This window comes from Bombina bombina, chromosome 1, assembly GCF_027579735.1.
Source record: "Bombina bombina isolate aBomBom1 chromosome 1, aBomBom1.pri, whole genome shotgun sequence".
NCBI lineage: Eukaryota > Metazoa > Chordata > Amphibia > Anura > Bombinatoridae > Bombina > Bombina bombina.
The window spans coordinates 787,747,852-787,760,749 of NC_069499.1; positions in this window are offsets into that span (position 1 = coordinate 787,747,852).

Consider the following 12,898-nt stretch of genomic DNA (forward strand, 5'->3'; position numbering starts at 1 on the left):
ACCACTCCTATCTGGTGGCACAGTAGATTGCACACGCAGTGCCCCAAATTTGAAGTAGGAGGACCGACCAAGCATCTTTTTCCATCTCCCGGTTCCTAAAATCCATGCCATATACACCACTGGGATTAAACTGATAGGAATAGTACTACTTAACACACCTTATAATAACGCAGGGAGAGGCAACGCAGAGAGAGGAGTCTGAAGAGGAGTCAGAGGAGGAAGGTGGCTTTGAGGAGGTGGAAGACCAAACACAGCAGGTGTCCCAGGGGGCTTGTTGTCCCCTTTCGGGGACCCTTGGTATTGTATGTGGCTGGGTGGAGGAAGAGACCTTCAATGACATCAGTGAGGACAAGGAACGGGACATGGCTAGCTTGGTATCCAACCTTGTGCAAATGGGGAGTTTGCGGTTGTGCAAATAGACTGTTTGCGGTTGTTTGCGGTGCGTTAAAGGGACAGTCTAGGCCAAAATACATTTTCAGGATTCAGATAGAGCATGTAATTTTAAACAATTTTCCAATTTACTTTAATCACCAATTTTGCTTTGTTCTCTTGGTATTCTTAGTTGAAAGCTTAACCTAGGAGGTTCATATGCTAATTTCTTAGACCTTGAAGCCCACCTCTTTCAGATTGCATTTTAACATTTTTTCACCACTAGAGGGTGTTAGTTCACGTATTTCATATAGATAACACTGTGCTCGTGCACGAGAAGTTATCTGGGAGCAGGCACTGATTGGCTAGATTGAAGTCTGTCAAAAGAACTGAAAAAAGGGGCAGTTTGCAGAGGCTTAGATACAAGATAATCACAGAGGTTAAAAGTATATTATTATAAATGTGTTAGTTATGCAAAACTGGGAAATGGGTAATAAAGGGATTATCTATCTTTTAAAACAATAAAAATTCTGTACCTTTAAACGTGGAGTTTGGTCTGTCCCTGAGAAGCGGGTGTAACCCTTACACTACCTGATTGATACAACATCATACCTGATGTTTTAAAGCATGTTATTCCAAACAATTTAGGAATGTTAGGTGATTTATGCCCTTTATGGATTAAAACCAGACTCTGCATCAACTATGTAATTTTCCGTGGGAGTTTTGCCATGGATCCACCTCCGGCATGCCATAGTCCAGGTGTTAGTCCTCTTGAAACAACTTTTCCATCACTACTGTGGCCAGAAAGAGTCCCTGTTGGTTTTAAAGTTCGCCTGCCTATTGAAGTCAATGGCGGTTCACCGGTTGCGAATAGTTGCGGAAGTTCAAGTCCGCTGTTTGCGAACCAAAATTTTTAGGTTCGCGACATCACTAAGTCTGAGTGCAATGTTGTATCAGGGAGAGGATATGTATACTTAGCACTACCTCTCTGGATAGACTGTTATATAATAATAACCAATGTACAAATTTGATAACGTGTATGAAGTCTAGCAAAGCATGATGATGACTTTATTAATAATTTACCTAAAAATATACACGTCTGCATATAACTGGCATACAAACTAATGAAATACAGGGAGTGCAGAATTATTAGGCAAATGAGTATTTTGACCACATCATCCTCTTTATGCATGTTGTCTTACTCCAAGCTGTATAGGCTCGAAAGCCTACTACCAATTAAGCATATTAGGTGATGTGCATCTCTGTAATGAGAAGGGGTGTGGTCTAATGACATCAACACCCTATATCAGGTGTGCATAATTATTAGGCAACTTCCTTTCCTTTGGCAAAATGGGTCAAAAGAAGGACTTGACAGGCTCAGAAAAGTCAAAAATAGTGAGATATCTTGCAGAGGGATGCAGCACTCTTAAAATTGCAAAGCTTCTGAAGCGTGATCATCGAACAATCAAGCGTTTCATTCAAAATAGTCAACAGGGTCGCAAGAAGCGTGTGGAAAAACCAAGGCGCAAAATAACTGCCCATGAACTGAGAAAAGTCAAGCGTGCAGCTGCCAAGATGCCACTTGCCACCAGTTTGGCCATATTTCAGAGCTGCAACATCACTGGAGTGCCCAAAAGCACAAGGTGTTCAATACTCAGAGACATGGCCAAGGTAAGAAAGGCTGAAAGACGACCACCACTGAACAAGACACACAAGCTGAAACGTCAAGACTGGGCCAAGAAATATCTCAAGACTGATTTTTCTAAGGTTTTATGGACTGATGAAATGAGAGTGAGTCTTGATGGGCCAGATGGATGGGCCCGTGGCTGGATTGGTAAAGGGCAGAGAGCTCCAGTCCGACTCAGACGCCAGCAAGGTGGAGGTGGAGTACTGGTTTGGGCTGGTATCATCAAAGATGAGCTTGTGGGGCCTTTTCGGGTTGAGGATGGAGTCAAGCTCAACTCCAAGTCCTACTGCCAGTTTCTGGAAGACACCTTCTTCAAGCAGTGGTACAGGAAGAAGTCTGCATCCTTCAAGAAAAACATGATTTTCATGCAGGACAATGCTCCATCACACACGTCCAAGTACTCCACAGCGTGGCTGGCAAGAAAGGGTATAAAAGAAGAAAATCTAATGACATGGCCTCCTTGTTCACCTGCTCTGAACCCCATTGAGAACCTGTGGTCCATCATCAAATGTGAGATTTACAAGGAGGGAAAACAGTACACCTCTCTGAACAGTGTCTGGGAGGCTGTGGTTGCTGCTGCACGCAATGTTGATGGTGAACAGATCAAAAACACTGACAGAATCCATGGATGGCAGGCTTTTGAGTGTCCTTGCAAAGAAAGGTGGCTATATTGGTCACTGATTTGTTTTTGTTTTGTTTTTGAATGTCAGAAATGTATATTTGTGAATGTTGAGATGTTATATTGGTTTCACTGGTAAAAATAAATAATTGAAATGGGTATATATTTGTTTTTTGTTAAGTTGCCTAATAATTATGCACAGTAATAGTCACCTGCACACACAGATATCCCCCTAAAATAGCTAAAACTAAAAACAAACTAAAAACTACTTCCAAAAATATTCAGCTTTGATATTAATGAGTTTTTTGGGTTCATTGAGAACATGGTTGTTGTTCAATAATAAAATTAATCCTCAAAAATACAACTTGCCTAATAATTATGCACTCCCTGTACATGTGTTTAGCATCTAAGCTACATGTAATAAGCATGTTCTGACTATACAAAATCTTTACTGCTTAGAATAATGAAGCTCTATTTAGCAAATAGAGAACATTAAATTAGTATGTTCTTACAAGACAGAACCTATACTGTGTACAATAGTTAAAGGGACAGTCTAGTCAAAATTAAACTTTCATTATTCAGATAAGACTTGTAATTTTAATAAACTTTCCAATTTACTTTTATTATCAAATTTGCTTTGTTTTCTTGTTATTCTTAGTTGAAAACTAAACCTATGTAGGCTCATATGCTAATTTCTAAGCCCTTGAGGGCTGCCTCTTATCACATGTTTTTTTAAATTGCTTTTCACAACAAGAGACTGTTGGCCATATAGATAACACTGTGTTCAGGCACAGGGAGTTAGCACAACACAATGCTAAATGTAAGTCAATAGATTTTATATAGTCACTGTCATGTGATCAGGGGGCTGTCAGAAGGTTCTTAGATACAAGGTAATCACAGAGGTAAAAAGTTGTACAAAACTGGGGGATGGGTAATAAAGGGATTATGTATCTTTTAAAAAAATAAAAATTCTATTGTAGACTGTCCCTTTAACTAAACGTAGTAAATAAATTACATGGAATTATAATGTTCTGTCTATACATCTACCTAAGTACCATGAGGGACTAGTAAGTAGCAGATAAGGGGGTCGATCCGAAAAAAATCGTCGCCCGCAAAAGCCGGCGACGCCAATATTTGCGCGGGTTTGGTATCCTATATACGGCGTAACCTAGAAGTTACGCGCGTATATTTCTGCCGTCGCCCGTAGTTTTTTGGGCCATAGGCAGGTATACCAAACCTGCGCAGTTTGGTATCCAATATGCAGCGTAAGGACTTACGTGGCGAAAATGGAGAAAACTTACTCCATTTTCACCTCGCCACAAAAAGCAGCCGTAAGAAGCCTTACGCTGACTATTGGAGACCCGTAACTTCCTAAACTGGCTGCTAAAATAAACCTAACACCTAACGCATGCGCAATGTCTATCTACCTGTCAACCGCGACCCCCCCCCCCCCCCGAAATCCCTAATAAAGTTATTAACCCCTAAACCGCCGCTCCCGGACCCCGCCGCCATCTACATAAACTAACCCCCTACTGTGAGTCCCTAAAACCGCCGCCATCTACCTTATCTATCCCCTAATCTGACCCCTTACACCGCCGCCACCTATATAAAAATTATTAACCCCTAATCTAATCCCCCTATACCGCCGCCAGCTATATTAATATTATTAACCGCTAATGTAAGCCCCTTACACCGCCGCCATCTCTATTAAAATGATTAACCCCTAATTTAATCTACCTACCCCGCCGCCAGCTATATTATCTATATTAACCCTAAGTATATTATAGTTAATATAGGTATTACATTATATATATTAACTATATTAACCCTAATTATATTAGGGTTAATATAGTTACTATAGTATTTATATTAACTATTTTAACTCTATCTAACCCTAACACCCCTAACTAAATTTATATTAAATTAATCTAATTCATTTATAAACTAAAATATTCCTATTTAAATCTAAATACTTACCTATAAAATAAACCCTAAGATAGCTACAATATAATTAATAATTACATTGTAGCTATGTTAGGGTTAATATTTATTTTACAGGTAAATTGTTAATTATTTTAACTAGGTATAATAGATATTAAATAGTTATTAACTATTTAATATCTACCTAGTTAAAATAATTACCCAATTACCTGTAAAATAAATCCTAACCTAAGTTACAAATACACCTACACTATCAATAAATTAAATAAACTACAAACATCTATCTAAAAATACAATTAAATTAACTAAACTAAATTACAAAAAAAAACAAACACTAAATTTCAAAAAATAAAAAAAAGATTACAAGATTTTTAAGCTAATTACACCTATTCTAAGCCCCCTAATAAAATAATAAACCCCCAAAATAAAAAAAATTCCCTGCCCTATTCTAAATTAAACAAATTTCAAAGCTCTTTACCTTACCAGCCCTTAAAAGGGCCTTTTGTGGGGCATGCCCCAAAGAATTCAGCTCTTTTGCATACAACAAATACAATCCCCCCCCCCCATTACAACCCAATTTACAATTTAGTTAGGGGTGTTAGGGTTAGATAGAGTTAAAATAGTTAATATAAATACTATAGTAACTATATTAACCCTAATATAATTAGGGTTAATATAGTTAATATATATAATGTAATACCTATATTAACTATAATATACTTAGGGTTAATATAGATAATATAGCTGGCGGCGGGGTAGGTAGATTAAATTAGGGGTTAATCATTTTAATAGAGATGGCGGCGGTGTAAGGGGCTTACATTAGGGGTTAATCATTTTTATATAGATGGCGGCGGTGTTAGGGGCTCACTTTAGGGGGTTATAGATATAATATAGCTGGCGGCGGGGTACGGGAGCGGCGGTTTAGGGGTTAATAACTTTATTAGGTTGCGGCGGGGTACGGGAGCGGCGGTTTAGGGGTTAATAGCTTTTTTATTGTTAGGATAGTGAGGGGGGATAGCGGATAGAGGGTTAGACAGTGCGGGCTATGTTAGGGAGGCGTGTTAGACTTGTCGGGCTATGTTAGGGAGGCGTGTTAGACAGTGCGGGTGTTTTAGACTTTAGTCAGGTTTTATAGGCGCCGGCAGTTTCTAACGTGGCGCAAGTCACTGGCGACACCAGAAATTTGTACTTACGCAGATTTCTGGACATCGCTGGTTTGTCAGACTTACGGCACGTTAGCATCTGACGGCGACTTATATAGGATAGCTCAAGTTGCGAGCTGAAACTGCGGGCGACGCTGGTTCCCTCGCTTGCGCCGCAAACTGCGATCTATATCGGATCGCGCCCCTAGTGCGTAAAATTCTGACCAAACAGTAAATATCTGCATACAGAAGGTACATTAGTAAGTAAGGTAAGTGTAATTAACACATTCTATTATACAGAATCTTTACAGAGTACAATAAGTAACAATATTTAGTAAATTAAGTACATGAACTAGTAAGTTCTATCAACACAGATATTGTACTGTGCACGGAAAAAATATATGTAAACAACAATAAGGTACATGTAATATACTCATTCTGACTATACTGATTTTATATAGAGAATAATAAGTTATATGTAAAATAGCAAATAAAATGCCTGTAATTAGTATGTTCTTTATACGTCATACAAAAAGTTACAAGTAATTAGCAAAAATAATATATGAAATTTCAAATATGCAATAAGGCATCAGTAAGAAATTTTTTTATCCAATAAGGAAAATTAGACTGTATCTAAATACAAACATATGAATATATACTGTGTATCTTGCTTTATAGAAATTTAAGCCTTAATAGGCACACAAGAGAATACATTTGTACATTGCTGAACATATAATAATTTATATACAATGAACCAAGAAAACAACCACGAGCTGTATAGAAAGCATCTGCATTTATGAATATAGATACCTGCAATTATATACTGTGCATACATGAATACCTGAGGTCAGTTTAAGTATTATGTGTATAAAGAATAAACAATTGTGATATACTGCAATAATACATGGTCCTAAAATAATATCAGCATATGTACAGAAACATATATTTAACCTACAATTAAAAATGTATGGGAAATACAGAGAAAAATTCTACAACTCAATAAATAAATCAAGCGCTGGTTGATCAGAAAATATCCGACAATATACTTAAAATATACAGAAAAATAATACCAGCATAACTGTACACGTAAACCATCATGATTTTTTTTTATGTATAAATAAACTTACATACTCATGAAAATTATGAGAGAGTACCTGGGAAAAAAATAATGTCCATGCACTGCAGAAAATCATCATATAGCAAGAATGACCATACACCTGAGAATATGGTGTCAGGCCGCTTACAATTTAACACTTGTAACTGCACATATGTTGAGAATACATATGATCTTGTACATGATAATAGATATGTATATTGTTATACACCATAGATTCATATAGGAGAATAGAGTACACAATCACAGATGAAAATAAACATAGTATTGTTATGTAACAAATACATAGAGGCATAGGGGCTGATTTATCAAGGGCCGAATGGCCCCTGATGCGCCTGTTTCCGCACAAGCCTTCAGGTTAGCTGGAAACAGCAGCTATGAAGCAGCAGTCTTAAAGGGACACTGAACCCAAAAAATTTCTTTCGGGATTCAGAAAGAGCATGCAATTTTAAGCAACTTTCTAATTTACTCCTATTATCAATGTTTCTTCGTTCTCTTGCTATCTTTATATAAAAAAGAAGGCATCTAAGCTTTTTTCTTGGTTCAGAACTCTGGACAGCAGTTTTTGATTGGTGGATGAATTTATCCACCAATCAGCAAGGACAACCTAGGTTGTTCACCAAAAATGGGCCGGCATCTAAACTTACATTCTTGCATTTCAAATAAAGATTCCAAGAGAATGAAGAAAATTTGATAATAGCAGTCAATTAGAAAGTTGCTTAAAATGTCATGCTCTATCTGAATCACAAAAGAAAAAAAATTGGGTTCAGTGTCCCTTTAAGACCGCTGCTCCATAACTGGTTTGCTGCCTCTGAGGCTGCGGTCTGCAATCTGCCCAATCCTATACGATCGGGCTGATTGACACCCCCTGCAAGTGGCTGATTGACTGCGAAATTGCAGGAGGCGGCATTGCACAAGCAGTTTACCAGAACTGTTTGTGCAATGATAAATGCCAACAGCGTATGATGTCGGACAGACAATGATAAATCGGCCCCATAGAGATCTCTGGAGCCTAAACTAAAATGCTATATAAAAGTTATTTGCTTGTATACAACTGGAGTGTAAAACAGAATACAATGCATGATATACAATAGATACTGACTCAAATGATCCCATTAAAAGGAGCATAAAGTATTAAAAAGGGACAACTGGTAATATTTATAGATATAATTATGCACAGGCTGACAGAAAAAAATCTGACCTTTATGGTCAAGTTATTACAGAAGAAATGTAAAAGAAATGTAAAACATATATATATATGAAGGGTTAAATAGTTCTGTCCAAAAAACATTGTAACAATGCACAATTAGCAAGATTTTTGCCAAGAAAGAATAATTGAGCGATATATAACAGAGCAGTAGCGCTGAAAATGAAAATAGCAAAAAAGGGGAGTGAGTGCAAGAAAATGAACTGCTGGAAAAGTTACTCAGCTCTGTTAAAATAAGTTTTCCACCAAGCCCAACAGAGATACAAAAAAGAAGGGGAAAACAAGAGAACAATAATCGGGGGGGGGGGGGTGCTAGAAACCTGTTAACACCTGCTTTAAGAGTGAAGCATGCCCTTAGCAGTCTTTCCTTTTGACTGAGATAACAGACTGCCTCACAGAAAATTAGTGCAGGGACTGAAAGCGCTGATGCATCAGTCAGCAAAACCATGTTAAAAACAGACACATAAATCAATTTGAAATGTCCATTGTCAAACTAAAAAGTAATTTTGTGATTTGAGTTGCTCAATACTCCACATCCTAACCTATTTCCATACTCCCCATCCTAACCTATTTCCATACTCCCCATCCTAACCTATTTCCATACTCCCCATCCTAACCTATTTCCATACTCCCCATCCTAACCTATTTCCATACTCCCCATCCTAACCTATTTCCATACTCCCCATCCTAACCTATTTCCATACTCCCCATCCTAACCTATTTCCATACTCCCCATCCTAACCTATTTCCATCCACCAGTTTCCTTTTGAAATTCTGCTCTAGTTTTAAAGGGACACTGAACCCAATTTTTTTCTTTTGTGATTCAGATGATGCATGCAATTTTAAGTAACTTTCTAATATACTCCTATTATCAATTTTTCTTCCTTCTCTTGCTATCTTTATTTGAAAAAGAAGGCATCTAAGCTTTTTTGGTTCAGACTTCTGGACAGCACATTTTTATTGGTGGATGAATTTATCTACCAATCAGCAAGAGCAACCCAGGTTGTTCACCAAAAATGGGCCAGCACCTAAACACATTGTATTTCAAATAAAGATACCAAGAGAATGAGGACATTTTGATAATAGGAGTAAATTAGAAAGTTGCTTAAAGTTTCATGCTCTATCTGATTCACAAAAGAAAAAATTTGGGTTCAGTGTCCCTTTAACATACTCTGCCAACCACACTAAAAAGAATGTCCCATCATACTATATTGTATTCTACACAATTATCCATTCCCTTTACTGTCTTCAAGATATTTGCCATATTGCACTGTGTGTGACTTTCTCATGCACGCTTTTGGATTCTTACACAAGCTTCATGTCTTTAAATGCTCACTCACAGCTCACTTAAATATCTCTTGTTTTTGTGTAGAAATTGCAATTTGTTCCATCCTTTATAGAAAGCCAAAAAGCAAAATGCTGCAAATTGCATTAATCTGATTTGCAGCATATGCAGGTTATAGAATTTGTGTTTTGGTCTCCCTTGGGAGCATGGGTCAAGCACAATTTTAAATTAAAGCAAGAGTGTTTAATGTCCTTTTAATTAGAGATGCCCATCTATTAAAGGGACATTCCAGCAAAAATTTAAATCCACATGGATGCATTTCAGTTTTGAACAGAAGCATATTTGTAAAATACATGTAAATCAATACAAATTTTTGCATAGAAAATTAGCACATCTAGGCAAGTTCCCCACTTGCTTTTCCCCATTAAATCTCCATATACACTGTTTTCAATGCACAAGAGGATTCTGAGTAAGATATGCAAATTAGATATGCAAAATCTCAGTTTTTTTGCTTCAAATAATGTTTCAAAAACTGAGATTTCTTTCATGTAATTAGCAAGAGTCCATGAGCTAGTGACGTATGGGATATACATTCCTACCAGGAGGGGCAAAGTTTCCCAAACCTCAAAATGCCTACAAATACACCCCTCACCACACCCACAATTCAGTTTTTACAAACTTTGCCTCCGATGGAGGTGGTGAAGTAAGTTTGTGCTAGATTCTACGTTGATATGCGCTCCGCAGCAAGTTGGAGCCCGGTTTTCCTCTCAGCGTGCAGTGAATGTCAGAGGGATGTGAGGAGTATTGCCTATTTGAATGCAGTGATCTCCTTCTAAGGGGTCTATTTCATAGGTTCTCTGTTATCGGTCGTAGAGATTCATCTCTTACCTCCCTTTTCAGATCGACGATATACTCTTATATATACCATTACCTCTGCTGATTCTCGTTTCAGTACTGGTTTGGCTATCTACTATATGTAGATGAGTGTCCTGGGGTAAGTAAGTCTTATTTTCTGTGACACTCCTAGCTATGGTTGGGCACTTTGTTTATAAAGTTCTAAATATATGTATTCAAACATTTATTTGCCTTGACTCAGAATGTTCAACTTTCCTTATTTTCAGACAGTCAGTTTCATATTTGGGATAATGCATTTTAACATTTTTCTTACCTTAAAATTTGACTTTTTCCCTGTGGGCTGTTAGGCTCGCGGGGGCTGAAAATGCTTCATTTTATTGCGTCATTCTTGGCGCGGACTTTTTTGGCGCAAAAATTCTATTTCCGTTTCCGGCGTCATACGTGTCGCCGGAAGTTGCGTCATTTTTTGACGTTATTTTGCGCCAAAAATGTTGGCGTTCCGGATGTGGCGTCATTTTTGGCGCTAAAAAGCATTTAGGCGCCAAATAATGTGGGCGTCTTATTTGGCGCGAAAAAATATGGGCGTCACTTTTGTCTCCACATTATTTAAGTCTCATTTTTTATTGCTTCTGGTTGCTAGAAGCTTGTTCTTTGGCATTTTTTCCCATTCCTGAAACTGTCATTTAAGGGATTTGATCAATTTTGCTTTATATATATGTTGTTTTTTTCTCTTACATATTGCAAGATGTCTCACGTTGCATCTGAGTCAGAAGATACTACAGGAAAATCGCTGTCAAGTGCTGAATCTACCAAAGCTAAGTGTATCTGCTGTAAACTTTTGGTAGCTATTTCTCCAGCTGTTGTTTGTATTGATTGTCATGACAAACTTGTTAAAGCAGATAATATTTCCTTTAGTAAAGTACCATTGCCTGTTGCAGTTCCTTCAACATCTAAGGTGCAGAATGTTCCTGATAATATAAGAGATTTTGTTTCTGAATCCATAAAGAAGGCTATGTCTGTTATTTCTCCTTCTAGTAAACGTAAAAAATCTTTTAAAACTTCTCTCCCTACAGATGAATTTTTAACTGAACATCATCATTCTGATTCTGATGATTCCTCTGGTTCAGAGGATTCTGTCTCAGAGGTTGATGCTGATAAATCTTCATATCTATTTAAAATGGAATTTATTCGTTCTTTACTTAAAGAAGTCCTAATTGCTTTAGAAATAGAGGATTCTGGTCCTCTTGATACTAAATCTAAACGTTTAAATAAGGTTTTTAAATCTCCTGTAGTTATTCCAGAAGTTTTTCCTGTCCCTGATGCTATTTCTGCAGTAATTTCCAAAGAATGGGATAATTTGGGTAATTCATTTACTCCTTCTAAACGTTTTAAGCAATTATATCCCTTTGCCGTCTGACAGATTAGAATTTTGGGACAAGATCCCTAAAGTTGATGAGGCTATTTCTACCCTTGCTAAACGTACTACTATTCCTACGTCAGATGGTACTTCGTTTAAGGATCCTCTAGATAGGAAAATTGAGTCCTTTCTAAGAAAAGCTTATCTGTGTTCAGGTAATCTTCTTAGACCTGCTATATCTTTGGCTGATGTTGCTGCAGCTTCAACCTTTTGGTTGGAAACTTTAGCGCAACAAGTAACACATCGTGATTCTCATGATATTATTATTCTTCTTCAACATGCTAATAATTTTATCTGTGATGCCATTTTTGATATTATCAGAGTTGATGTCAGGTTTATGTCTCTAGCTATTTTAGCTAGAAGAGCTTTATGGCTTAAAACTTGGAATGCTGATATGGCTTCTAAATCAACTTTACTTTCCATTTCTTTCCAGGGTAACAAATTATTTGGTTCTCAGTTGGATTCCATTATTTCAACTGTTACTGGTGGGAAAGGAACTTTTTTACCACAGGATAAAAAATCTAAAGGTAAAAACAGGGCTAATAATAGTTTTCGTTCCTTTCGTTTCAACAAAGAACAAAAGCCTGATCCTTCATCCTCAGGAGCAGTTTCAGTTTGGAGACCATCTCCAGTTTGGAATAAATCCAAGCCAGCTAGAAAGGCAAAGCCTGCTTCTAAGTCCACATGAAGGTGCGGCCCTCATTCCAGCTCAGCTGGTAGGGGGCAGGTTACGTTTTTTCAAGGAAATTTGGATCAATTCTGTTCACAATCTTTGGATTCAGAGCATTGTTTCAGAAGGGTACAGAATTGGTTTCAAGTTGAGACCTCCTGCAAAGAGATTTTTTCTTTCCCGTGTCCCAGTAAATCCAGTAAAAGCTCAAGCATTTCTGAAATGTGTTTCAGATCTAGAGTTGACTGGAGTAATTATGCCAGTTCCAGTTCCGGAACAGGGGATGGGGTTTTATTCAAATCTCTTCATTGTACCAAAGAAGGAGAATTCTTTCAGACCAGTTCTGGATCTAAAAATATTGAATCGTTATGTAAGGATACCAACGTTCAAGATGGTAACTGTAAGGACTATCTTGCCTTTTGTTCAGCAAGGGAATTATATGTCCACAATAGATTTACAGGATGCATATCTGCATATTCCGATTCATCCAGATCATTATCAGTTCCTGAGATTCTCGTTTCTGGACAAGCATTACCAGTTTGTGGCTCTGCCGTTTGGCCTAGCTACAGCTCCAAGAATTTTTACAAAGGTT